Source organism: Pongo abelii, chromosome 4 (genome assembly GCF_028885655.2).
Source record: "Pongo abelii isolate AG06213 chromosome 4, NHGRI_mPonAbe1-v2.0_pri, whole genome shotgun sequence".
Taxonomy (NCBI): domain Eukaryota; kingdom Metazoa; phylum Chordata; class Mammalia; order Primates; family Hominidae; genus Pongo; species Pongo abelii.
In genome coordinates this window covers 8,926,855-8,954,849 of record NC_071989.2, presented here as the reverse complement: position 1 = coordinate 8,954,849, position 27,995 = coordinate 8,926,855, and the positions used below count along the sequence as shown (strand labels likewise).

At 39.6% G+C, this 27,995-nt stretch overlaps 1 long non-coding RNA gene across 3 annotated transcripts; it reads right to left on the bottom strand.

Moving 5' to 3' along the window:
- On the bottom strand, positions 1-26,936 carry LOC129059327 (uncharacterized). 3 transcript variants are annotated; one of them, XR_010139920.1, is made up of 4 exons: positions 26,652-26,936; positions 15,916-16,126; positions 3,705-3,868; positions 1-165 (listed from the first exon to the last, which is right to left on the bottom strand). It is a non-coding gene; the product is annotated as an uncharacterized LOC129059327 (long non-coding RNA). The 3 variants fall into 3 exon arrangements; XR_008525130.1 differs by lacking the exon at positions 1-165 and adding an exon at positions 4,632-4,890 and having other exon boundaries at positions 3,228-3,868; XR_010139919.1 differs by lacking the exon at positions 1-165 and having other exon boundaries at positions 3,228-3,868.
- Between the last annotated feature and the right edge of the window lie 1,059 nt (positions 26,937-27,995).

Sequence of the window (27,995 nt, the reverse complement as noted above, 5' to 3'; positions counted from 1 at the left end):
TATTAAGTTTATAATCTTCACACAACCTCAGATCTATAAAACCTTTGTTCAATAGTCCAAAGAAATTTAGATGAATTAAAACTCTTACTTTAGTCAATGGTACTGTGTGGTTTGAGAAAGAATCAGTTGGGTGACCTTTCCATTTTTTTCCTGATATTTATTCTGCTAAAGTGACATAAAAAAAAACTTTATTAGAAAATGAAAATTCTTTATAGAATGTAACATTATTATTAAATTGTTTACTTGGCATTTAGACACAGGTGTTTTCTTAGAAATTTTAAAGAGGATTGAACTTTGCTCCTTTGATGCCAGTAACTTTGACTCTATTTTAGCAATAGATGCAAACCCCAGAGCTTCTAGAAGACAAAAATGCAAACCTACTTGCTGGAAGAGAACAAGGTAAAGAACCTACCTATTACCATCAAATACCAAACCAAAATTATAAGAAAAATGTAGTAAAATCCAAACTTTAAAAATATATGAATGTTTAACAAAGTGTGTGCTATGTATAGAAGCTCAAGGCTGCCCCCTTCAGAGAAAGCAATGCCTTGAAAGAAAGGTGGAAAATCAGCTTGAAGAGAAAAAAAAAACATTCTAGTAGCTCTCAGATGCATTTCAGCTCTATGTTTTAGGATTTCCTATTTATAACTATTCTATTGGTGTTGATATTTCTAGGAAGGCTTGTGGCATAAACCAATGCACAGTTACTCCCTGTGCCCTTAGCAAAGGGCAGATGTGATTTGCTGAGAGCATACACATCCAAGCCCTAAAAGCTTCTCACCAGCCAAGCACCCTACACTCTTCTCAACCACTTGCCTTCACTTCAAATGCCTCCTCCCTGCCTCTATCCAAATTTTACTCAGTATTTAGGGCCCCCCTTAATCGGCAGAACCTTCATGAAACTCCCCCACAGAATGCTGATGGTATTAGTGCTCTTTTTCTCAGCAGTGAGAAATAATGTTGTTTTATTTACTTTAAGACTACGTTGGTTGGCTATTTACTTGTCTGTGCCCTCCCCGAGCTGTGCAAAGGGGTTACTGTCAACATCACTGGCATGTGGTACAGATAGAGCATGGGGTTTACTGGGGACAAGCTTAGGATCAGAGAAGTAGGAGGCACAGACACCCTTGAACTCTCAGTACCCAACATCACAGTCTTCATACATATGGTCAACAAGCTGGTATACAGCGCCTTCATGTCTCTGATGCTCTGCATATGTATATGGCTTGGGAGCATGGAGAGCTTGTGTAACTAGTATCAATGGATGCTCTCTGGTTTAAAAGTGGCTTTATCAGGAAGAATTAGCAGTGGCTGGTATCAGCTGGTTCTGTTGAATTAACTCTGACCTGCTGAGCCACTTATCTGATGAACTCTTAGAAGAATAAAGAATCTAAACCTTCAGAGTCAACTAGATTTGTGCCCTTGAAAAACAAAAGACCTTGGCCTTGTTTATTTTTATAGCCCTAGGTTTAGCACATAGGCATGCAATAAATACTCTTTATGAACTGAGTGAACATCAACACCCAAAATATAATTTACACTCCACTACTGCGGACAGGAGGACCCTGCATGCACAACAATACATTGACTAATGCTTGAGGTCTATCAAAATTCACCATCATTTTGCGTCAGAATATTCCACTAGATTCCCCTCAGGGTTTCTCAAGACTCATTGTTTGAACTATAACTCAACAGGTGAGTGGTATCAGGCTGTCCACTAACATAGTAAGACTCCACAATCTGCTATCCTTGGGCTGAGAACCTTTTTCAGTATTTTAGCCTTCCATGAGCTCCTGGCATCCCCTCATTTGTTCATTTGGCCTCACTGTTTTGCACACTACTGCCTCCAACTCACCGGCCTCAGAGATTGCCGTTTCATGACTTTTTATGCTGTACTTATTCTTGAAAGCATTCCTGTGAATAACCAAAGGATAAGACTTTTTCCTGCAATTTTACCATGTGCTTCTAGAATGCAAGTAAACACCATGGAGTCTGTTAACAAGAAAGATGCAGTTCCAGCTATCAGACAAGTTATAGGCCCTGCTTTTTGACTCTGGCAGGTCAAAGTATTTTCAAATCTTCAGCAGAAGAAAGAGAACAAATGTAGAACATGTTTGTTGCTGTCACAGCAGTTATTCTAAAGTTTCAGTGCTGTTTGGTTTTGCATCACCCTATTTTGGAAGGCATGAACCAAGAGCAAAGATATAAACAATTGCATTTTGAAAGGGCAGGAACACTGGGGAGAGTATACTGACAACTTCAAATTCGAATTAGTCTAGGATCCCATCAGACAGAGCTGTGCCTATATTCTTCGGTTATACAACTAGGGACACTTTTTCTTGCAGTCTGAGGTTCAGAAAATACCTGATTGATATTTAATTGGGAATAATTTCTCATGCCTTTGTCTTAGTTTACTCGTGGCTTCTGTATTTTTTGCAGTCTCAAGTGGAAGTTCCTGTTACGAGCTAAATTTCTTCATTAGTAATATATCTTCATTAGCAAGCAGCTACAGTAAATGAACCTTGCTATCTTAATTTTTAATGTAATTTTGTGTCTATGATCTCAGCTAAATGCCATCTACTTAGTTCACTGCCACATGTATAAGCTAATAACCAAATCTCAGGTATGAAATGTTAAACCCAATAAAATAAAACCTCAGTGGGGGAAATTGACTTTCTGTGAAGCTTCTCATACAGGTTCTGTGGGCGTTGATGCCCAAATCACTGACCACTAGATTGCAAAAGTACATCCTGCTGCTTTTTTTATGGCTGTCATGATAGGCAAAATCCCTAGAAAATCTGTTATTCTCAGCCCTAGAATCACAAAATTCTGAAACACATTGAAATCTGTAAATCACATTGGCCAAATCCCAGAAATTGCCAAATAAAGTCATAAACATGTTTTATAGCTGTAACACAAGAAGAATAATCTCTTTTTGGTAACTCAAACACATTACTATATTAGGATCATCATCATCACATATTAGACTAAGTTACTCGCAGCAAGCCACCAGACATTTTCAAAATACCCCACGGCAGTTTCAGAAGTTGAGTGACAGTGTACCGGTCAGAAAAAAACTGGTGGTGCTTCAGCAACAAACAATTCTAAAATCTCAGTGGTTTTAAACAATTCACGTTTGTTTCCAGGTTATACAATGAAGTCTGGCAAAGATACTGTGCCTGTAATAACCAATGCACTGCCAGACTGAAATAATCAAAAGGGTCAGATTTCTATTTTAAAGAGTTTATTTAATAAAAAAGCTAGGAATGGCCATTCTGGGATGCACCACTACAGAGAAACAGGGATAGTGCTTAGAAGTTAAAAGCCAAATTCTTGCTAACAGGAAGAAGACAAAGAAATATAACAGGATGACAACATTTTTTATACAATTCTGGGCTTATGAGTTACAATAAATTAATTATTCATAGTTTGTTTTCTTTTCTCTGTGGCTTGTTTCTTTTGTTTATACCTGGTTTTCATTTTATTTCCAATATAAAAGACTGTATTTAACATTCCATCTTCAGTCACTGTGATAACCATGAAGGCTGTGTGAAAAAGGTAAGAGGATTGGAGAGAGGCAGAGAAAGGTGGCAGAATAGAAAGCTCCACTGATCATTCCTCTGGCAAGGAAAACAATTTAACAAATATTTACACAAGGAAAGCACCTTCATAGGAACTAAAAATCAGGTGAGTACTCATAGTACCTGGTTTTAACTTCATATTGCTGAAAGAGGCACTGAAGAGGTAGGAGAAACTGTCTTGAATCACCTCTGACATCCCCTGGTAGCACAGCGTGGTGTGGGGAGCATCTCTGGGCACTGGCAGAAGGAAAGCGCAGCAATTTTGAGGCATTGAACTCAATGCTGTCCTGTTAAAACAGAAAGGTAAACCAGATGAAACTCAGCTGATGCCCACCTACGGAGGGAGCATATAAACCAGCCCTAGTCAAAGAGAATCACCAGTTCCAGCAGTGAATTTAAGTTCCTGAATGCCTCACCACCGTGGGCTAAAGTGCCCTGGGGCCTTAATAAACTTGAAAGGCAGTCTAGGCACAAGGACTGCAAGTATTACATGAGTCCTAGTGCTGAGCTGGGCACAGAAACAACAGCTTGGGTGCACATGAGCTACTGAGACACTAACCAGGGCAGCTAAGGGGGTATGGCATCACCACTTTCCTAACCCCAAGCTGCACAGTTCATGGGCTCTAAAAGAGACCCTTTTCTTCCACTTGAGGAGTGGAGAGGGGAGAAGAAAGAGGACTCTGTCTTGACTCTTGGATACCAGCTCAGCCACAGTAGGAAAGGGCACCAGTCAGAGTTGTGAGGTCCTTTTTCCAAGCCCTAGCTCTTGGACAACATTTCTACACATGCCCTTGGCCAGAAAAGAACCTGCTGCCTTGAAGGGAAGGACCTTGTCCTGGCAAGATTCATCACCTGCTAACGGAAGAGCTCTTGACCTCTGAATAACCTGTAGCAATAGCCAGGTAATTATGTTGAGGGCCTTGGGTGAAGCTCTAAGACTTGCTGGTATCAACTGACACTCAGCACATTCCTAGCTGTGGTGGCTATGAGGTGAGATTCCTTCTGTTTGAGAAAAGCAGAGAGAAAAATAAAGGGGACTTTGTCTTGTACCTTAGATACCAGCTCAGCCACGGGGGAGCAGAACACCACCTGGGCTCTTGGGGTGCCCTATACAAGAACTTGTCTCTTGGACAGCATTTCTGGGGCAGAGGAGAGCCCACTTCCCTGAAGGGTGAGTCCAAGGCCAGGCAGCATTCACAAGTTGACTCAAGAGCTCTTGGGCCTTAAGGAGAACATTAGTGATAGTCTGGCAGTAGTACTCCTTGTAGAACTGTGGTGGCGGTGGCCACGGGATGGGGCTCCTCTGCCTCTGGAAAGGGGAGGGAAGAGTGGGAATGATTGTATCTTGTGGTTTAAATGCCAACTCAGCCTGCAGTACAGTAGAACACCAGGTAGACTTCTAAGGTTTTTGAATCTAGTCCCAGGCTCCCGAATTTACCTCTGGACCTGCCCAGGGGACTGGGTAACTTGCTGCCAAGAAGGCAAGGACACAGGCCTGACTGGCTTTACCACTTGTAGAGTCTGAGGGCCTTGAGTGAGCATAGGCAGTATCCAGGGAGTGGTCACAGCAGGCCCTGGGCAAGACCCAGTGCTGTGCTGGCTTTAGGACTCACCCAGCACAGTCAGTGGTGGTGGCCACAGGGCTGCTTGTGTCACTTAACACCCAGCTTCAGGCAGCTCTGAACAGAAAGAGAGACTGTTTCTTTGGAAGAAAGTAACGAAAGGGAAGAAGAGTCTCTGCCTAGTAATGCAGAGAATTCTCTCGGATCTTATGCAGGACCGTCAAGGCGGTACCTATATGAGTCTGCAAGAACCACAATATTACTGGGCATGGAGGGCCTCCTAAAGTAGACACAACTTAAATCACAAACCCAAGTCCTTTTAATAATAAAGATCAGAGCAGAAATTAATAAAATTGAAATAAAAAAATACAAAAGATCCACAAAAAAGTTGATTTTTTAAAAAAGTTTAACAAAATTGACAAATCCTTAGCCAGAGTAACTAAGAATAAAAGAGAGAAGACCCAAATAAATAAAATCAGAAATGAAAAAGGAGACATTACAACTGAGACTGCAGAAATTCAAAGGACCATTGGAGGCCACTATGAGCAACTATGTGCCAACAAATTGGAAAATCTAGAATAAACAGAGAAATTCCTAGACACATATAACCTACTAGGGTTTAACCAGAAATAAATCCAAAACCTGAACAGATCAATTAAAAAGTAATGAGATTGAAGCCTTAATAAAAAAAAAAAATCTCCCAATAAAGAATCCTAGGACCTGATGGCTTCACTTCTGCATTCTACCAAACATTTAAAGAAGAACTAATACCATCCCTACCCAAACTGTTCCAAAAAATTGAGGACGAAGCAATACCTCCAAACTCATTCTACGAGGCCATATTACTTCGATACCAAAACCAGACAAAGACACATCAAAAAAGAAAGCTACAGGCCAATATCTCTGACGAATATTGATGCAAAAATTCTCAACAAAATACCAGCAAACTGCAATCAATACATCAGAAATATCGTTAATCTTAACCAAGGGGGATGTATCCTTGGGATGGAAGGTTGGCTTAACATATGCAAATCAATCAGTGTGAAACATAATATCAACAGAATGAAGAATAAAAACCAGATGATCATTTCAATTGATGCTGTAAAGTATTTGATAAAATTTAACATCCCCTCATAACAAAAACCCTAAAAAAATGTGTATAGGAGAAACATTCCTCAACACAATAAATGCCAAATATGACAGACTCACAGCTAGTATCATACTGAATGGGGAAAGACTGGAGCCTTTCCTCCAAGATCTGGAACATGACAAGGATGCCCACTTTCACTACTGTTATTCAACATAGTACTGGAAGTCCTAGCTAGAGCAATCACACAAGAGAAAGAAATAAAGGGCATCCCAGTTGGAAAGGAAGAAATCAAATTATCCTTGCTTGCAGATTATATGATCCTATATTTGGAGAAACCTAAAGACTTCACACACACACACACACACACACACACACACACCACAAACTTTTAGAACTAATGAACAAATTCAGTTATGTTGCAGGATGCAAAATCAACATATAAAAAATCAGTAGCATTTCTATATGCCCAATGGTGAACAATCTGCAAAAGAAATCAAAACTGATCCCATTTATATTAGCCACATATAAAATTAAACACCTAAGAATTAACTTCAAGAAATGAAAAATCTCTACAATGAAAACTATAAAACTTTGATGAAAGAAATTGAAGAGGACACCGAAAAAATGGAAAGATACTCCAGGTTTATGGGTTGGAAGAATCCATATTTATAAAATATCCATATTACCCACAGCAACCTACAGACTCAATGCAATCCATATTGAAATACCAGTTAAATGCTTCACAGAAATAGAAAAAAACAATTCTAAAATTTATATAGAACCACAGAAGACTAGAATAGCCAAAGCTATCCTAAGCAAAAAAAAAAAAAAAAAAAAAAAGGAGGAATCACATTACCTGACTTCAAATTATACTACAGAGCTATAGCAACCAAAATGGGACAGTACTGGCAGAAAAACAGGCATATAGACCAATAGAACAGAATAGAGAACCCAGAAACAAATCTACGCACCTACAGTGAACTCATTTTTGACAAAGGTGCCAAGAACATACACTAGGAAAAAGACAGTCTCTTTAATAAATGATGCTGGGAAAACCGAATATCCATAGGCACACACACACACACACAGAAAACTAGACCCTTATCTCCTGTCATATACAAAAATCAAATCAAAATTGATTAAAGACTTAAATTAAAGTCTGCAGACTATCAGACTACTTTTCCCCAAAGAAAACTTTGGGGAAAATCTCCAGGACATTGGCCTGGGCAAAAATTTCCTAAGTAATACTCTACAAGCACAGCAACCAGATCAAAAATAGACAAATGATATCACATTAAGTTAAAAAGCTTCTGTACAGCAAAGGAAACAATCAACAAAGTGAAGAGACAACCCACAGAATGGGAGAAAATATTTGCAACTTACCTATCTGACAAGGGTAATAACCAGATATATAAGGAGCTCAAACAACTCTATAGGAAAAAATCCAATAATCCGATCAAAAATAGATAAGAGGTCTGAATAGACATTTCTGAAAATAAGGCATAAGACATACAAATGGGAAACATAGGAAAAGATACTCAAGATCACTGATCATCAAGGAAATGCAAATTGAAACTACAAGGAGATATCATCTCACGCCAGTTAAAATGGCTTATAGCCAAAAGCCAGGCAATAACAAATGCCACTAAGGATGTGGAAATCGGGAATTTAAGTTAATACAGTTACTACGGAGAAAAGTTTGGAGGTTCCTCAACAAAAAATATCCAGCTACCATATGATCCAGTAATCCCACTGCTCAGTATATAATCAAAGGAAAGGAAATCAGTATATCAAAGAGATTTCTGTATTTTCATGTTTACCACAGCACTGTTCACAATAACCAAGAGTTGGAAGCAACCTATGTGTCCCTCAACAGATGAATGGATAAAGAAAATGTGGTACATATACACAATGGAGTACTATTCAACTATAAGAAAGAATGAGATGCTGTCATTTGCAACAATGTGGATGGAACTGGAGATCATTATGTTAAGTGAAATTAGCCAGATACAGAAAGACAACCATTGCATGTTCTCCCTTATTTGTGGAATCTAAAAATTAAAACAATTGAACTCATGGAGATACAGAGTAGATGAATGGTTACCAGAGGCTGGAAAAGGTAGTGAGGGGTGGAGGAGAGGTGGGGATGATTAATGGGTACAAAAATAATAGAAATAATGAATAAAACCTACTATTTGTTGGCACAGTAGGGTGACTATAATCAATAATAACTTAATTGTACATTTTAAAATAACTAAAATAGTATAATTGGATTGTTTGTAACACAAAGGATAAATGCTTGAGGGGATGGATATCCCATTCTCTATGATGTGATTATTATGCATTGCATGACTATATCAAAATATTTCACGTACCCCATAAATATACATACTTACTACATACTCACAAAAATTAAAAAAGTAAAAAAATGAATGATAAGAGGAAAGTTAATCTATAATGAAAGTCAACAGTAAGAAGGAAAGATCTTCCCTGGCATCCTTCACCATTTACATCATTTTACAAAATAATGCAGGTAAAAGACTTAATTCAGATAAACAACAGCTTACAGCTGCCTGTCACATGACTTGGGCCTTAAAGTAATTGACATTGCTTTAAGGTTCAAAAAAACTGTAGAGTTCCAATAGCTTAGATTTTGAATTACTTATTTTCACCACCTGGGCTAATGAAAGCAAAAGCTCCATCCTGGTAGAAGTTACCACACTTGCTGCAACAGGTTAGGGAGGACATGGGAAGTGACATGCTGGCACTTAGGGTATCTGCCCGGCAGTTCTGCATCTCCTTCCACTCATATGGCAATGGTGAAATCAGATACGCACCAGTCAGCCAACTTCTAAAGGGGCAAGGAAGTATAGCCCTGCCATGCCCTGGGAAGGAGGACAAACACACATCTGTAAATGTCTCCAATGATCATGATATGGAGAAACTGTTGGTAGAGAATGCAAGTTGAGAGGCAAAGGCACAGTGACCCAGTATAATCTTTTCAGTTGACAAGTCGAAAAACTGTGTGGTGGTGGAGAGACCTGAGGCTTTTGGGTCAGCCCTCGGGTGGCCTCAGGGTCTCGGTGAAATTAACTCTTTGGGGTTCTCTTGATTCCCTAGGAATTCTGCTTCTTATATGGGTAAAGTAAGGACACTATTGGAGAGAGGAAAGTATGTGAACTTAGTAGACATCTCATTGAACCTAGAAAGCTCATTTCTCCAAAGCGAATTGGAAACTTGAAGAGTATGTGTGAACAGAATTGCCATACTACTGTTACTATTTTTAATTAATTTTGGAATCAAGTCTCAGAAGACAAAAAGAATCTTTGGAACAATTGCCTGACACTCAATACCCACCTGGCATGAAATCAGGGACTCATAATACTGGTTAAACCTTTTTGACCTTCTAATATCCAGTACTAGTCACAGACCAGGTAAACCAAAAATCTCTGAGTGTGGGGCTCAAGCATGGAAATACTTGACCCCAAGATGTATTTTGTGTGTAAATTCCTGAACACAGATTCTCTGTGATATCTACCCAGGGAACAAAAGTACAATGGCAACCATTAATGTTAATTGTCAGAAATGCATTCCAGGTGACAGATCGGTGATCTCCACAGTAACTAAATTTCAAGCTCTGACTTCCAGGGTAGTATCATATTAGTGCTCCTGGCTCACATACATTCCTGCCCACAACAAAATGCTAGTTATCTTCCTCAGCTGACAAACTTATAATAAATGATTGCTTTTCAAACAACATTTTATTTTTCTAGAATATTATTTAGCCTCTTGCAAATATAAGGCTTAAACTATTCAACCAGATCAGAGAATTCCTTCTCACGGAAGGTCATCAAGAAAGTATGGGTCCCACTGACCACACTTAATACATTCAAAAGCAAAATCCAAACATTGAGGATTTTTTTTCAACATGATTAGCTACTGCTGTGACTTCCACTTTAAGTCTACAGTAAAAAAAAAAGTAAAAGGAAGAGCAGAACCGCTGTCCAGGCATGACAGAAGAAGTGAGTCTTGCTAACCTCAATTATTCTCCAGCCATGTCATTGTCTCTAACGAGGGAGTGTGGTGTGTTGGTTCAGACAAGCAAGAAATGTCGCATGTTTTCTCATGAGAGACATACCAGGCTCCATGAAACAGCCACCTCCAAGCCTCTAGCAATGCCAGGAAGGGATGAGCACCTGGAAACCGACTGCCACTGGGATGGGGAACCTGTAGCAGCCACAGCAGATGGGAGTGCGGCCCAAGGCTTTTGCCTTGACTATGCCAGTGGCCCTCAGGTGTCCAGGAGGCTGCAGGTGGGCTGGGTCATCAGCCAGTGTCTGTGCAGGACAAACCTCCACACATAGGTGAGTGGTTTCTGCATTTGACAGTGATCTGGAGGTGGGGAGTCTTCATAACACATCACCCAATACTAACATCTGTAGCTCCAGTGAGTCTTCTGAATTTCAGATGGGCCACCTAGTACTTATCCTAGTTCAGCTCCATGGTTACAGTCTCCTAAATTACTTCATTCCAAACCCCCTTCCCTGCAGCCTCTACTACACCCTGCAACTGGGAAGTTCCTTTGTTTGATACCAATTTGATCATGCCACTTCCATGGCTGGAAGCTTTCACTGGCTCCAAACTACCTGTCACAAGAAATGTGGAAGTGCCTTTTCCTCTTCCCAGGCAGAGGCTGAGAATGCAAGGGTGTCTGGACAGGAAGTCAGCTGGTCCTTGCAGGTGTTCCTCTCGAAGCCCCAATCAGGTTTCCTGCAAGTGAGGAAGGGACCCATTGCAAGTCCATGAAAACCAGTGGTTCTGCATCTCATTTCCGGCCAGACAGAAAGGCAGGATTTCACAGCATGGGATGAAGAAAATAACACTAATCACTCACTTACTTGAAAAAAATCAACTGTCAGACACAACCATGAAAATTATGGTAGAAAACAATTTCTACCATCTTTGAGAATTGTTTTTGACAGGTGTGTGCGTGTGTGTGTATGTGTGTATGCGTGTCTAATTTGTCAGTCTCCCTTGAAGCATCTGGAAGTACACAACAGCATACATGCTGTAACTCACATTTGACTGGGGGAAGAGATAAGGGGCCATGATCTCTGATAGGGCTGGATAGGGACTGTCCCTAGCATCTCTGTCAGCCCTAGGCTCTGCAGCTGGAACTGGAATGTCAAAACCCTTTATGGAACATTCTAGCACCTGCAACGCCAGAGTACATCTGGGGTCTGACTGGTACGCTTGCTTCTGGGAGAAGATACGGGTTATAGAGCAAGCCCACGCTGATGTGTTTTGAGAGCCATTTCTGGAAAGATGGGTAGAGCCTGACCCAGCAGAAGTTGAGGAATTGCCTTTGCTCCCCGAGTCATGGGGATATGAACAGGAGAAAACACTAGGAAGTGGGTGTGCCCTGAGGCACCTGTAGGGCCTTGGGTTGGTGGTGCTACAGGGAGTTAAGGAAGCACAATCAAGGCAGGCCAGATCTCCCCACCTTGGAAGCATTCTGTGTGGCTTCATCAGCAGGGAAAGGGCAGTGGCTCAGGGAGGGGCAGGCGGCTGTTAGGTAAGTGGAAGGATAGAGAGAGGATGAGGGAGGGAAAAGTGGGAAAGGTGTTGAGGGGCCAGGGAGGAGCTGGAAGGGCAGGAATGGGAAGGCAGGAGGAGAGGATCAGATGTTGGCTGGGAGGGGCATGTGGACCTGAAGAGCAAGTGCCAAGACCGGGCACATGCTGGAGGGCTGTTCAATACACTCCGGCCCTTCTTTATTCGTGACCTGGCAAGTGTTGGCCTCTGAAGAAAGGAGAGGAGGATGCTTGGATCATCATGTGTCTACTGAATAATATGGTCTGTGTAGTTGGGCTGTTCAGGCCATTTGCAACCCGAGCCCAATCTGTCTGTTTAACCCCACTGTTCTCCCACACATTCCCGAAACCACAACTGTGTTAAAAATTGGTGCTTTCTCAACGTGCAAAGAACTTCTGTCCTCTACAGCTTTACAGTGTCTAATCTACAGATTGATGCTTTTTCTATCATTCATATGTGACCATTAAATAATTTACAGCCTTTAACAAGCTCCATGTCCCCTTCTCCATGAGCTGAACTTCTAGGTCAGGTTGTTTGTGGCAACCTCATGAAACATACTGAGAGACCTTGTATTCACATCACTCATTCATATCTGTTTCCTATTGGATCACATCTCCTTTTAGGTTTGGGAATATGTCCCACTTTTAATTGCCAATTGTAATTAGAGGTGTGAATTGTAAAATTAAAATAACTTTAGTAAAAGAAGCTACTAAAATTGCCATCATTTAACATTAAGGGCATTTTTCATTTCTAGTACTAATTCCTTAGAAAAAGACAGTTGAATTGTGTTCGCTTCATAGTCATTCAATGGTTTTCCTTTAGCTATAGGATAAATTCAAATGGCGAACTACATCATTAATGGTTCTCCATAACTTGATTACGTCTTTGCTTCCTCCTCTTTCTTCAACCCACACATCCTCAATAATCCAGAAACACAGCGTCCAAGATGGAAGAACCCTTTTTGCATTACCTGAGGCAATGCTTCTTAAAGCCTGAAGCCTCCATGAAATAAGTTTCCTTAGCATAGAACTCCTTTCATTATGTTTGCTTGGCTTCTTCTCCCCTCCCGCTTTCTTTCTTTTCTCTTTTTTTGAGGCTGATCTCAAACGCTACTGCTGTGGAGATTTCTGCTCCTGTCACCATCCTTCTGTGCCCACAACAGATGCTCCCATCTCTACATAGCACGTATCTCAATCTGACTTGTGTTCCAGTTGCCTGTGTATATAGCCATCTCCCGTGATAAAGTATCTTTCCTTTGAGGAAGCGATGTTGCCTTATTTTGCTGTTTTGTCTGTGATTCAAAATTACTAAATAAACAATTGTTGGTTGTGCAAACTTAAATAATGAGATTACCAGAGGATTTTTTTAAATGGTAACATCTGCTGTTGATATGGGGGAAAAAAACAAGCATCAGAGACTGATTAAAGATTTAAACATGGTAATTAAGGATTTAAATATAAAGTAGTAAATCATAAAAGTTCTAGGAGGAAAAATATAAGTTCATAGAGGATAATATGATAAGGATTTTCTAAGTATAATACTAAAGGTTAAAACCTTAAAGAAAACAATTAGTTAATTTTCATTTCCAAATTTTTAAATTCAAACATTGATAAAGCGCGATGAAGTGAATAGAAAATAGACACCAATATTTGCATTTTCATGACAACCTTTCAAGTAATAAATGATGAAGTGCAAGTAGAAAAACTACCAATGCATATGTATCAGTTTGCTATGCCGCATTAGCAATGTAAAGCAGACCGGGAGCCTAAACAACAGAAATGTGTCCTCTCACAGTCCTGAAAGCTGCAAGCCTGAGATCGAGGTGTGGGCAGGATTGGCTTCTTCTGGAGCCTCTCTCCTCGGCTTATAGATAGCTATTTTTCTCCCTGTGTCTTTACAAAACCTTTCCTATGTGTGTGTGTCTGTGTTCAAATTTCCTCTTGCAGTCGTATTGGATTAGGGCCCTCCTTACTTACACTATCGAGTTTAACTTAATCACCTCTTTAAAGTCCCTATCTCAAACAAGGTCTGAGGTATTGGAGGTTAGGAGTTCCTTATAGGAATTTGAGATGCAATTCAGCTCATAACAATACGGGAGGGGGCCGAGGAAGGGCGGGGTCCCCGGTGAGTACTCCACCCTGGGTCCTGTGCCCACAGACCTAAGTGAGGACAGGCATTTCTGTTTTCATGCCCCAAAAGGTGCCTTTTGGCCCGCCACGCCCCCCATCCTGTTCCCATAGTAACCCGAGACCTGGTAGGCACAAATACAGGCGGCTGGACATCAAGAAGAGCAGAGGAACACACCGGCAGACACCAGCGGACACCAGTGGGGACACCAGCAGACCCTGACAGACACCAGCAGACCCCCCGCAGACACCAACAGACCCCCGCAGACACCAGCAGACCCCCCGCAGACGCCAGCAGACCCCCCGCAGACACCAGCAGACCCCCGCAGACACCAGCAGACCTCCCGCAGACACCAGCAGACCCCCGCAGACACCAGCAGACCCCCCGCAGACACCAGCAGACCCCCGCAGACACCGCAGACACCCGGAAGACCAGCGACGGCAGAAGAACGCGGACGCGGAGGAGGGGAGTTCAGCTGGGGCAGTCGGAGAAGAGTCCAGCTTTTGGGCCGCCTAACTCCAGGGGAAGCCATCTTCCCACTCCATTCCCCTTGCTGAGAGCCACCTCCACGACTCAATAAAACTTTGCACTCACCCTCCAAGCCCACGTGTGATCTGAGTTTTCTGGTACACTGGGCAAAAACTCGGGATACAGAAAGCCCTCTGCCCTTGCAATAAGGCAGAGGGCCTAATTGAGCTGATTAACGCAAGCCGTTTGCAGACTGCAAAGCTGAAAGAACACGCTGTAACGCACACCCACTGGGGCTTCAGGAGTCGTAAACTCTCACCGCCAGACGCTTCCGCGAGGTGGGAACCCATAAGCATTCCCCACAACCTCTGCTCCTGCCTGCCTGCATGCTCTCCCTAGGGGTTTGCGCAGTGGGGCACTGAGCAAGTGAGCCACACTCCTGTGGCACGTCCTGCAAGCGGGATAAGGGAACTCTCCCGTATCAATAACAGTATGTTATTATGTTACTATGAAATTACCCAACGACAAATTTAAATAATTAATAAAATGAACTAAACCTTTGTTCTTTCGCATTATTTATTATTAGGTTAGAAAACAAACAAAAAGAAAGCTAACTCGTGTTGGCTTACTAGCTTCTAAGGTGAGGCTGTTGGAACTGGCCCCCTGAAACTGCTGAGGAGTGTCTGAAATGATGGAGACTTTTTGGCGGTCTCGTTACATCTCCTAGCAAAAGCCATTCTGTGTGCACTTCCTCTGACCCAGCCATTACACCTGCTAAGGCAGAAATTGGCCCAGTGCTCTGAGATGTGTATGAAAGAATGGCCACCATGGTACTATTGTTTATTTTATTTGGAATTAACTGTGACAAATGAGAATAATTAAGAATGTAGATATTCTCCACAGTGAGTAGTGTAAATCACTCAATCAAGCAAAGCATATAGAGTGTGTAGTCAGCTCTCTGCCCCCCAGCTGTAGCTCCTAGAGCTACGGGATGCTGTTTGGGAAACTGATGCTGTTTTGTGTAACTATGGGTCTCTTCCCTCACCACCAGGTGCCTTGGCATGAGAAAGGCCCAGAGTTATGGCATAAGCCTTGGGAGCAGGGGTTACATCCCAAGGAGCTAGCACAAAGTCTCCTACCTGGCTGGTGAATTGGTAATTGAGACTACATTATGTGGAGCGAAAGCAAACAAAGGTGTATTTCTCATACACGTGTATCTGTGGGCTGAGATTCATAAACATAACAGGTGCTATAGGACTGGTAGTTTGTATCCCTCATAAGTTGAAGCTAAAACTCATATGTTGAAACCGTATGCTCAGCGGGATGGTATTTGGAGGTGGAGGTCTTTGGGAGAAGATTAAGTCATAAAAGGGGAGCCTTTGCTGATGGGACTAGCGCCCTCATAAGAGAGACCCCAGAGAGCTTCTATGCCCCTTCTAATACGTGATGATACACTGAAAAGATGGTTATCTATGAGGAAATGGACTCTTACCACATACTGAATCTGCTGGAGCCTTGATCTTGGACTTCCCCAGTCTCCAGAACCGCAAGATATAAATTTCTATTGTTGATAAGCCACGCATTCTATGGTATTTCATGACAGCAGCTTGAAGGGGAAGACACCAGGTATCACACAGTGCAGGGTGGCATCACGTTGATCTGATGAGTGGGTCATATCAGAATTCCGAGACAAGAAAGCTGCCCTGTTAATTTGATTCACAAATGACAGAATTTCATTGAAATGGTTGTTATACTTACACTGCATATAAACAGTATGAAACCCAGACATCCACGTAATAGTAATTAATGGTTATAAATGGACAGTTTATTCAAGGTTCCCCCCTCACAATTTAATAGAAATGTATTCAAAATACATTTTAATGGTGTTTAGAAAGAGGGATCGTTAAATAAATTCTAGATTTTGGCCACTCAAAATGTGGTTCCTGGACTATGAGCCCAGCATCTCCTGAGGGCTTGTTAGTGGTGCTGTAGTGTGGGCCCCACCCCAGACCTCCAGAAATGGAACCTGCACTTTAATAACATCCGTGGTGACTCCTAATCCCAGGAAAGCATGAGAAGCTTAGTTCTGGGAAACTACTCTCAGTCAGTTGAGAACAGTGAATGAGGGCATGGAAGACCTCTGGCAAAATGAAAGTCATAAATGGCAGTTCCATTTGAGCCTTGGCTTTGGAACAAGAAAAATAGACCAGGGAATATGACTGCTCAGTATATGTGAATGGAACTGTATATGGTGAGTCTCAAAGTTTTCTGTACATTAAAAGTACCCGGGAGGTTTTTTTAAAATATAATATTTAGTCTCCCACTTACCAGACCTGTGGGGTGCAACTCCCAACAATGGTATTTAAAACTCTCTACATGATTCCAGCCTGCACTTGATGCTGAGATCTGCTGAACTACATCACTTCGCCTTCTCCTGACCCACTCAACCATCATTGAAAACTATGAGCTCCTTATAATAAAATTGTATTCGAAATCCTAGAATGAAAACCACCACATGGAACATGCTATATCCATATGTAAACTGACATCTTCATTTGCTCTGGTTTTACCAGTCACTTCTTAAACAAATAGCCATTCATATCATATATTTCACTCCATAATTTTGCCTTTGACAAACAATTCTGAAATATTTTACATTTAAAGTTCTGAATATTTTTCACTAAGATAGGTTCTAACTAAGGCTTTAATAGTATTTAATGTTTAAAGTTACATTCTTTCTGTGTTCTGAGTACTTCTGAAGATTACTATCAGATTATTATCTGAGTACTTCTGAAGACTGTGTAAAAATACACAATCTGGGGACAATTGTCGCTATTTGAGTGGCTACGCTTCTGCTTAACTGTGCACTTGTAATTGGCAAGCTATTTTGCTATAAGAAAGTAGAATAGAAGGGGAAAGGACCTGCTGACTGGGCTAAGGACAGGTGCACTGCTCTGTAATGGTCAACTTTCTGAAGTTGCATTAAGCAAATGCACACATAGCAAAAGCAAAGACAAACTGAGAAGAGCCGGTATAGATGGGTCCCAGGTGCTCCTTCTAAACATTCTTCTTCAGTGCACAATATACTTCAATGTGGGCTTCCGTGTGCCAGATTTTGTAGCACAAATTTATGTTCAACTTCTGTTGTATTGTGAAGATCACAAAATAAACAATGGCTACCAGATCTATTATATGAAAGACTTTCATAGGTGACACGTATTGTAATTTGATTCAAGCATATAAACAATAACAACAAAGCCAATTAAGGAATGAGAACAATTCAGCAGGAGAGAATCGTTTGAACAAGATTCAGTGCAATTGTTAATGAACATTAAGTCATGCGCCAGAGACCTGAATGCTGCGACTTCAGGGTTCGCTCTTACATTGGATTTTCAGCTATGAAACAGAAATGAAAGAGAAATGTCGATACCTGTTTCCTATTAGCTCCCATTTCATTTTAGGTTGGGTATATGTCCTATTTTATTGCAAATTATGATTGGAAATATAACGGGTAAAATTAAATAACTGATTCTATAGCAGTTATTAAATTGGTACCTATTAACAGAAAGGCCAGCTTTTCATCTGCAGTACTGATTCCTTAAACTACACTCAATACATCTTGCTTCCCAATCATTCAGTGGTTTTCCTGCTCAGCCCTGTGCCACTGTCCTCGCTCAGTGATATCCATTCTCCTCTCCCACTTCAACAGAATCCTCGTAATTTCACCACCCTTTTTCCTACACTAACACTTTATTAGAAAGGAACTATCAAGATTATTCATACCAACCTGTAATTGACTAATAAGCCAATCCATTATCTGCCACTCAAGAAGTGTTTTTAAGTAAGAGAGGCTAAGAACCCTAAGTTCTTAATTTTCAAAATAAGACACACACAGGAAGAACAGGAAGCCAAAGATAGAGATGGTGAACTTTCAGGGATAACTCGTTTTACTTGAAGAAAGGTTACATAAAATATTATTTTTCTAAAAAGATGAATGTATAATGGCACACAGTACAAAATCCACATAACATTTACAGATGATATATAAATATTCACCTATGAATTTCACTTTTTCTGAAGCTTCATTGCCAGCCACCCCTATATCTCAGTGGTCCCACTTCCCTTTCCTCTGCTTGGAGGAATAGTTCAAGGGGAAGGTTTTGAGAGGCATTGCCACAAGACAGACCCATTGACCTCTTGATGAAACCCACTAGAAGCAGGGGAACTGCTTATTTTTTCCCAGATCGGATGAAGGCTGACACTCTGGGTGAGGTTGCCAGTACTTCACATTCTTAACAGTCGATTATATACTCAAGAAGGAACTGAAAACATGCAGCGATCAGCCCTGACCTACAATGACTGTGCTGCGAGAGTACAGAGAAGGAAAGGTTTTACTGCTTCCGAAGCCCCAAAGACAAGCAGGGCTGCTCCGCAGAGCACTATGTTTTAGAGCTCTGGAGGTCGCTTTATGGGTGATAAACTATAATGATCATCCTTTTGCAGGGAAACAGATATTTGAGAGAGAATCCATGGCTCATGATGGCACCTTGGAAAGTCTGTGGTGTTACATCAATGGTCTCTTTGTCCAAGATGGGGATGAGATGCATTAGACAACACACAATAGCTGGAAACGGAGAAATGTCAGGAACAATTGGTGTTTTAACACTAGCAAGCGCCTGCAACAAATGGTCAGGTAAACAATAAATGGGGCAGAAGAAAGCTTCTTCTTCACTCCTGCAAGTTCCTCCTCTTATCTTGCCTTCTGGGAAGGTAATGGTAGAAGAACAGGGGGTCTGAAAGGTTCCCCAACCTTTCATGGCTGCTTTTTGCAGTGTTCGAGCTCAAAGTATGTTGGTTTCCTTTATCCCTCACCCTGCTGCAAAGCTGCCGTTGTGCTGCCATACTGACTGGTGCAAGGCACCCCTCTCCTTAGAATGGGTTTGAGCAGCGAGTTCCTGAAAGAGAATGGCTTTACAAACTGGCTTCTAATTGGCTTCAGCCCCTGAGTTATCTTTTCAGTGTATAATACAGAGAATAGCTTCACTCTCTGATCTGTCAGGAAGCTAGTTGTTATGGTTGCTTGAGGTAAGGAGAAAAGATGGCATGGATTTCCCTTTGCTCAGGACCCAGGGGCATCAGCTCCATTTCTCAACACTTACTATAGTGAATATAGACTCCTCTTTGAACACAGCACTTTGCTAATAATAATTCAATGGTTTATCCTGGTATGTGGCCACTTCCTATTAAAGATACACAGAGGTAAGAGGCAGACAACCCATGAGAGTCTGGGCGGCTGCTGTGTGTAGGGATGGATGCATTATCTCCCGAAGGGCAGGGGAGTTTCCTCCTCTCTGCCTGAATGCTTGGAAACATGGAACAACTATGAAGGTAGAGTACAAAAGCATTAATGACATATGAATTATCAGTTCACCTAGTAATTGGGGAAGGCAGATTCAACAATTTGATAATGATCTGAAACAAACATATCTGGCCAGAATGTAGATTAATAAGAATCATAATATGCTGTGTTTGGTCAGATAGGTAAGTATAATCACTGGATAATTATTTAGCATTACCCAAAAAAACAAAACAAAACAGTAGATTTTTCCATGACCTCACAATTTCTACTCTTTTGGAGATACCAAAGATTAAATGGGTAACATATTCACAAGGATATAAGCACAAGTATGTTAATTTCAGTCTGATTTCTAATAATAAATTTTTAAATTTAAAATTTGATTGAGAGTTTAATGGATGCATAATGTGTGATGTATCTCTATTAATAGTTTTATATTTATATATGTATCTTGATAAATCTAAGAAAGATGTTGAAATAAAATCTTGATACAAAAACATATATGTAATAGACTGCTTATATAAAATTATAAAAATTCACTATATTTTATCAGACACACATCTATAAAATTACACAGTATGTGTTACCATCAGAGAAGGGAGTAAAAGGATGTGACAGAGATATAAAATGAATTTTCCTTAATCTATAGTGATTTACTTATTTAAAATATATTCTAATATGTCTGACACTAAGTGACTTACCAATGATAACATCACAAAAAGAAGACAAAAGAGATTGGAGTGTGTCCTGAGGTCACTCAGGAGGAGGCACCAGCATCCCCACTAGCACGTCGTTGCTTTCAGTGGTACCTTCCCTGGGACTTACGTGATCAAGTCTTTACAGATGACAGTCAAGGTTCCCGGTGAAATGGGAGAGCTCCCTGATGTCCCCTGCAGGACGTGCAAGAGGGGTGTGGCTTGTCTGTTTGGCTTCCGTGTGCTCAAACCCCTTAGGGGAGGGGAAGCATGCAGATGGGCAAGTTCAAGAGCCAAGGTGAGCACTTTTGGGGCTCCGGCCCCGTGGTAGTGTCTAGGAGTGGGTTCCTGTGGCTCCCAAAGGCCCAGCGGTCATATTACAGTGCTCTTTTAGCTCTGCTGTCTGCAGACAGCTCAAGTGTTAACCAGCTCAGTGCCCTCTTGGTGCCCAGGTTCTTGTCCCGCATTCAGGAAGAATCAGGTCACACGGAAAAATTGAAGGATGGTAAATGCAGGAGATTTTATTGCCGGATGGAGGTGGCTCTCAATAGGATAGATGGGGAGTTGAAAGGGGTTGGAATAGGAAGATGATCTTCCCCTGGTAATCCTGTGACCAATCTCCTCTCTGACTTCCCCCAGCCTCTAAGTTCAGAAGCTCCTACTCTTCTCTCCTTCTCTGCTGTGACACTCTTCTGCTCCTCTGTTCTGTTTGTTTGCTTGTCTGCTCATGGAACCTGGGTTTGGGGTTTATAATGTTATAGGATAGGGGGACGTGGTAGGCCAAAAGGCAACATTTGGGTAAGGAAACAGGAATACCTGTTCGCATTTAGGGCCACAGGTTTCCAGGCTTGAGGGTAGGGCCTTTGCGAGGGAACCATCCTCTTCTACCCAGTATTTCTCTGTCTTCTGTCTGTATCATTGGAACCACAAAAGAGAGCTTGAACAATAATTAACTTTATTCGGAATGTGGTAAATCCCACAGAACAAATAACCTGGATTTCTATAACCAATAGATGACAAGAAAAACAAAGAAGGGATCAGAAAAAACAACTTAAGACCAAAAAATATTTGTTGACACTTTCTGAAATTTGAACAATGAATGAATATTATATGGCATTCAGGAAACACTAGAGTTTTGTTATTTGCAATAATGGTATTGCCTCCTTATCTGTTAGATTCATAATGGAAAATATATTGGTGAAATAATATGGTGTCTGGGGTTTGCTTTAAAATACTTCAGTGGATTAGGGACTATGGGTAGTAAAAAGGTACAAATGAAAGTAGGTTGGTCAAATAATGATTGTTAACATTCATAGAAATCAAGTCAAAAACCATATGTGTATGTGTAGATATGTGCATGGGAATACGTATATAAGTGGACGTCCGTATATTTCACTGTGTAGGTTAAAACGTGTGTGTGTGTACATACACACATACATAAACATGCACACCTATATACATACGCACACATTTTATACACATGTTTGTTTTGAGATAGGGTCTCACTTTGTCACCCAGGCTGGAGCACAATGGCACAACCTCAACTCACTGCAACCTTGACTTCCTGGGTTCAAGTGATCCGCCTCAAGTAGCTGGGACTATAGGTACACACACCTATACCCAGCTAATGTTTGTATTTTTTGTACAGACAGGGTTTCACCATGTTTCCCAGGCTTTTATACACTTTTTATTTGTGGGAGTCTCTTCAACACACACATATATGATATCTCTCTCTCCTTCTCTCTCTTTCTACCTGAACACTTTACCAAAGAAAAGATAATATTTAACAATAATAAAATTGTATTAAAATACCAACATAAATAATACAGCTAATGGAAGAGAAAATTCATGCAATTCTTCTAGAGTTTTATTTGATGATAATAGAAGCTCAAAATCATTATTATCTTTAATCTAGGGGTCCTGTTTCATGCATTTATAATTAGGAATAAATTAGAAGTCAAGTAAAATGTTTATGTAAAATAATTTTATTACAGTACTATTAACAGATTAAAGGTAAAAATAATTATATACTCTTCATTAGGAAAAGGTTGAAATAAATTATGCTGTAACAGACCCAAAATTGCCCCTTAAGAGATTTACATGAATAGAAAGACTCTTGCAGAGGAAGATTCATAATCTAAGTTTATTTATTATTTTGAATTATTCTATATGCTTAATAACCCAATCCATCTAGTAAAAAATATTTAAACCTGATGAGATATTTAAAATTTCAGTAAATAAATACATATCTGACCTATAGTATCTGTCAGATAAACTAATTTTTGCTGTAGCAACAAGTGACACTCACATCTCAGTAATTAAAACAGCAAATATTTTACTCTGCATTCAGACCATTCCATAATCTGCTTTGTGTCATTTGCATGCCAAACCCACCCCGGTGAGACTCCAACTGTCTGGAACATAGGTGAACAGGAAGGCAGAGAAAAAAGAGAACACGATGAAGAATCTGCTGGCTCAGACAGCAGCGCCTGGAAGTGTCACGTGCCACTTTCACTCACATTTTATGACTGAAGCACGTCATACTGCCACGTATAAATTCAGGAAATTGGGGAAGTACAATTCCACTAAGGAAGGACAGTGAAAACAGCTGGAGAATTTTACTCTGTCAAATGAGAAATAGTGAAACTAATCCTCCATTAGAATATATACAAATTTATATCATTTAAAGCAGAAATTAAAATCTTAGAAATTTGTGCCTGCATATTGTCCCCTAACCACACCTATATTTATATAGGGAATTTATAATAATTAAGCCATTTAAGTAAGTGATAAAGATATGTACTTTGAAACATATACTGATGGGGGAAATTGCCAGCCATTAAAATATGATGTAGCCAGATTCATAACTTAGATATATCCAAAATTTAATATAAAAACAAATTATTAGAAGAAAATAGCATATGTTTTGGAAGCTATGAAGATTTATAATATAGTATTGCTAACTATACTCTCATTGCTGGGCATTAGATTTCCAGAGTGTTTACAACCTGCATAACTGAAACTTTATACCCTTTGACAAATATCCCTCCATTGCTACCTTCTCTCAGCCTTTCTCTATGTTTCTGTGACTTCAGATTTTTAGATTCCACATAGAAGTGAGATCATGCAGTATTTGTCTTCCTCTACCTGGCTTATTTCGCTTAGCATAATGTTCTCTGGGCCCATCTATGCTGTTGCAAATGGCAGGATTTCCTTCGCTTTAGTGGCTGAATAATATTCAATTTTTTGTGTGTATGCATGTATGTATACATACAAACTACACAAAAATAATATAAATATTTCATTACATTAATATATATTACTTTTTTATTCATTTATTCATCAATGGACATGTAGTTTGTTTATATATCTTGGCTGCTGTGAATATTGCTGTAATACACATAGAAGTGCAGATATTGCTTTGACATATTGATTCAAATTCCTTTGTGTATATGCTCAGAAGTGAGATTTCTGGATCATAAAGTAGTTCCAATTTTAATTTTTTGAGGAACCTCTACACTATCTTCTTTCTTGCTTTTTTTGAGATGGAGTCTCACTCTGTTGCCCAGGCTGGAGTGCAGTGGCATGATCTTGGCTCATCCTCCCAGATTTAAGCGATTATCCTGCCTCAACCTCCTGAGTAGCTGGGATTACAGGCTTGCACCACCATGCCCGGCTAATTTTTGTATTTTGAGTAGAGACCGGGTTTTGTCATGTTGGCCAGGCTTCTGTCACCTAGGCTAGAGTGCAGTGGTGCGATCACATCTCACTGCAACCTCTGCCCCCCGAGTTCAAGCAATTCTCATGCTTCAGCCTCCCAAGTAGCTGAGACTACAGGAGCATGCCACCATGCCCAGCTAATTTTTTTGTATTTCATAGAAATGTGGTAGAGATGGGGTCTTGCTGTGTTAGCCAGGCTGATCTCAAATTCCTGGCCTCAAGTGATCCATCCACCTTGACCTCCCAAAGTGTTGGGATTACAGGTGTGAGCTACCGTGCCTGGCCTCTATACTATTTTCTATATGGTTGTACCACTTTACATTCCCATCAATAATGTAAAAGATTCCCTTTTCTCTACATTCTTGACAACATGTATCTTTCATCTTTTTTATAATAGTCATTCTCACTAGTGTGAGATGATCTCATTGTACTTTTAATTTTACATTTTCCTGATGATAGTAATGTTGAACATTTTTCATCTTGTCCATTTGTATGTCTTCCTTGAGAATGTTTATTTAAATAATTTGCATTTTTAGTTAGTTTTTTCGTGTGTGTTTTGTTGTTTGCTATTGGATTGTATGAGTTTCTTATACATTTTTAGGTATTAACTATTTATAAGATACAGGGTTTGCAAATATATTTTCCTATTCAGTACGTTGTCTCTTCAGGCTGTTGACTCTTTGGGCTGTTGATTCTCTATGCAGAAGCTATTTTGATGAAATCCCATTTGCCTATTTTTGCTTTTGTTGTCTGTGCTTTTGTTGTCATAGTCAAAATATCACTGCCCAGACCAATGTAAAAAATATTTTCCTCTGTGTTTCTTTCTAGTAGTTTTACAGTTTTAGGTATTACGTTTAAGTATTTAATCTATTTTGAGTTGATTTTTTAATATAGTATAAGATAAGGGTCCAATTTTATTTTTTTGAATGTGGATATCTTGTTGTTCCAACACAATTTATTTAATAGATTGGGTATTCTTATTTGGTATTCTTGACACCCTTGCCAAAGATCAGTTAACCATAAATGTATGAATATATTTCTGGGCTCTATTCTGTTTGATTGGCCTATATGTCTGTCTTTATGCTAGTGCCGTATTGTTTTGATTCCTGTATCATTCTGCTACATTTTGAAATCAGAAAGTATGATGCCTCCATCTACGTTCTTGCCCAAGATGGCCATGACTATTCAGGGTCCTTTGTGGTCTTATTGAGAGAACCAGTAGAAAGCCTCAACAGACATAAAAAATATAGAAGTGAACCAGGTGAAAATTCTGAAAGTGAAAAGTTCAACAAAATAAAAAAAAAATTAATTGAATTACTTAACAGATGACTGGAGTTAGAAGACAGACAATAGAAATTAACCAATCTGAGAGATCCCAATTGAAAAGAATGACCAGCTCTTCAAGAAGTTATGAGCAACATCAAATGATCTGGTATATATGTTGTTGGTTCCTTAGAAGGAGAAAAGTGTATAATTAGAGCAGAATAAAATATTTGAAGAAATAATAGCTAAAGCCTTTCAATGACTGATAAAATTTACTCATGCATTCAAAAATCTCAGTGAGACCCAAGTAAAATAATTACTAAAGACCCAAAGCTAAACACCTTATACTCAAAATGCCATAAACCAAAGTTTTTTAAAAAAATGACCTTGAGAGTAGCCAGAGGAAATAGATACATTATGTACAGGGGGGAAAGGATGAGAATAACTGGGGATTTCTAAAAGATAACAGAAGTGCACTTTTTAAAGTGTTGGATATTAAAAAAAGAAAACAAAAATCTCTTATCAGAAAAACATCTTCCAAAAATGAGAACAAAATCAAGATACCTTCTTGCCAACAAAAGCTGGGACAATTTGCTGCCAGCACACCTGTACTGCAAGATTTTCTAATGGCTGTCCTGACTGAAGGAGAATGTTTCTAGTTGGAAACATGGATCTACAGGAAGGGATGATAAGCACCATGAATGGCGATTAGATGATTAACTATAAAATATGGTATGTTCTTTCTTCTTTTAATTAATTTAAAATAAAACTGACTTTTGAAGAAATAAACAATAACACTGTAAAGCAAGTTTTTTGACAAATTAAGAAGTAAAATGTATAACAAAAATAGCAACAATTAATAACCCTATGAAGAAGGTACTTTATTGCTCCTTGTATTATGGAAGAAAAAGGAGAGCACTGTCAATTAAATAGCTTACCTAAAACCACATGGTCAGCAAGTGAGATCATGACCTGGCCTTCCACCCTGCTCTGTTTTTCACTGTTATTATCACCCTCTCTTATGAAGTTTCATAGCATTTGTATAATTAAATTTTCACATTATGTTTATATGATGAACATTATATGTAATAGCATTATATTATATTGATTCATTCTTATACTTTCATACTTTATTCAGTTTCCTTAGATTTTATCTAATATCCTTTACTTATATCAGGATTCCATCCAAATTACCAAATTACATTGAGTGGTCATGTCTCCTGAGGCTCTCCTTGGCTGTGGCAGTTTCTCAGACTTTCCTTGTTTTTAACAACCTTCAGAATTTTGAGGAGTGCTGGTCAGGTACATTGTAGAATTCTTCTCCTTTGGGGTTTGCCTGATGTTTCTGTCTTGATTATATTTGGATTGTGGGTTTTGGGAAAGAAGATCACAGAAATAAAATGTCATTTTCATCACATTGTACCAAGGGTATGTACTATGAAAATGAACATAACTAATTGCTATTGATGTTAACTATGATCACCTGGATGAGGCAGTGTTTAATGTATATCAATAAGTAACATAACACGAGGCTACATTAAACAACTGGAAATATGATAGATACATTTTAAAGGCTGAGTTAAATGACACAGCTTTTTATGACTTTCAAGGGTGCTAAATTTCTAGATGGTCTTATTATTAAGAGCTATGAACTGCTCAATAGTAGATTAACTTTATAAAATAGATGTTATTTTACCCAATCTAAGAACTTCTGATTTTTAAAGGCAATGTTAAAAAAATGAAAACAGACTTCATTGATTGGAAGAAAATATGTGCAAATCACATATTTAATAAAGTGCTTGGATCTAGAATACGTAAAGAACTCTGAAAACTCAATAAAGGGAAACAAACATGTTAGTAATAAAACGCGAAAGGATTTCAAAAGAAGATTTCACCAAGGAACATGTAAGAATGGCAAATACACACATAAAAGTTTTTCTCAAATTCTAGTCATTAAGGAAATGCAAATTAAAATCAATACACCTATAAGGAGAACTAAAAGTAAAAAGACAGCTTATAAAAACTGCTGGCAATGATGCAGAGTAACTGGAACTATCACACACTCTCAAGGAGAATGTAAAATGGCACAACTACTTAGAACTAACAGTTTGACAACATCTTAAAAGTTAGAATTCCAAAGTTAAAAGCTTCATATGACTCAGACATTCCACTGCTAAGTATTTAGCCAACCTAAATGAAAACATCTGTCCGTCTGTTGTTTCCTGATCTTTTAAAACACTTTTACGCTGTTGGCGGGAGTGTAAACTAGTTCAACTATTGTGGAAGACAGTGTGGCAATTCCTCAAGGATCTAGAACCAGAAATACCATTTGACCCAGCCATCACATTACTGGGTATATACCCAAAGGATTATAAATCATGCTGCTATAAAGACACATGAACACATATGTTTATTGCGGCACTATTCACAATAGCAAAGACTTGGAACCAACCCAAATGTCCATCAATGATAGACTGGATTAAGAAAATGTGGCACATATACACCATGGAATACTATGCAGCCATAAAAAAGGATGAG